Genomic DNA, 1384 nt, shown 5'->3' with positions numbered 1-1384 from the left:
GAGGTTCAGAAAGGACCCCCTTGCTTTCTAAATTCCTCAGAGAAGAGTCTAGGTGTGGCTGGGTCCAATCCTAGTCCCAGACTTGGTCAACGGTTTATGTCTAAAGGATTATACATGCGCAGTCAATCCTTTGTATCACTTAGCTAAGATTTCAAAGTTTCAGTGTGCTTATTCCCAATTCACTTACTGAGTATCTGACGTGATAAGGATTCTCTCAACCTCGAGGAGTAACCTTGAGGGGCGTCCTTACTCAAGGGGAGATCCTAGCATGCAGCCTGCTGCTGTGCAGGAGAGCTCAAAGAGTTCTTGGGCTGCTCACTATTTATGGGGGTAAGATGATTGACTCATAGTCATATTTACATCCTGGCTGCAGATGTTAGTTTCTTCCAAATTTGGCTTGAGTTAGACATTGACCAGCACTGTGGTTAGGTGGATGCATTGCCATAAATTAGCCCTTGGCTATTGTGTTGTTATCGGTCTCCCCAGAATCCACTTTCAGCCGGATGCATCCATCATAACCAGATGCATCCATTATGACTGCCACTGCTGGTTATCACTTGAGCAGGGTTACGGGAAAAGGTTGGGGGGGAGCACACTGTCAGAAGGACTCCAGGAAGGCTGGACGTTCTTCAAGAAGGGAATCTTAAAGGTGCAGGAGCAGGCCGTCCCCATGTGCCAAAAGATGAGCTGGCGGGGAAGACGACCAGCCTGGCTGAACAGAGAGCTTTGGCTGGAACTCAGGAAAAAAAGGAGAGTTTATGACCTTTGGAAGAAGGGGCAGGCAACTCAGGAGGACTACAAGGATGTTGTGAGGTTATGCAGGGAGAAAATTAGAAGGGCCAAAGCCCAACTAGAACTTAACCTGGTTACTGCTGTAAAAGACAGTAAAAAATGTTTCTCTAAATGCATTGGCAACAAAAGGAGGGCTAAGGAGAATCTCCATCCTTTATTGGATGCGGGGGGAACATAGTGAGAAAGGCTGAGGAAAAGGCTGAGGTACTTAATGCCTTCTTTGCCTCAGTCTTTAATAGTAAGACCAGTTGTTGCCCAGGTACCCAGCCTCCTGAGCTGGAAGACAGGGACAGGGAGCCGAATGAAGCCCCCATAATCCAAGGGGAAATGGTTAGCGATCTGCTACACCACTTAGACATACACAAGTCTATGGGGCTGAATGGGATCCACCCAAGGGTACTGAGGGAGCTGGCAGAAGTGCTCACCAAGCCACTTTCAATCATTGATCAGCAGTCCTGGCTAACCGGGGAGGTCCCAGTTGACTGGAGGTTAGCAAATGTGGTGCCCATCTACAAGAAGGGCCAGAAGGAGAGTCCGGGGAACTACAGGCCTGTCAGCCTGACCTCGGTGCTGGGGAAGGTTATGGAGCAGA

General features: G+C 48.8%; 1 protein-coding gene across 2 annotated transcripts in view; it reads left to right on the top strand.

The window, feature by feature from the left end:
- Window positions 1-1384, top strand: part of RNMT (RNA guanine-7 methyltransferase) — a 29360-nt gene that overhangs the window by 15184 nt on the left and 12792 nt on the right. The gene's annotated exons all lie outside the window — the stretch shown is intronic.

Source organism: Aptenodytes forsteri, unplaced genomic scaffold, assembly GCF_000699145.1.
Source record: "Aptenodytes forsteri isolate BGI_AS27 unplaced genomic scaffold, ASM69914v1 Scaffold229, whole genome shotgun sequence".
Taxonomy (NCBI): Eukaryota; Metazoa; Chordata; class Aves; order Sphenisciformes; family Spheniscidae; genus Aptenodytes; species Aptenodytes forsteri.
Note: the sequence above shows the minus strand (reverse complement) of the source record. Positions and strands in the feature narration are given on the sequence as shown.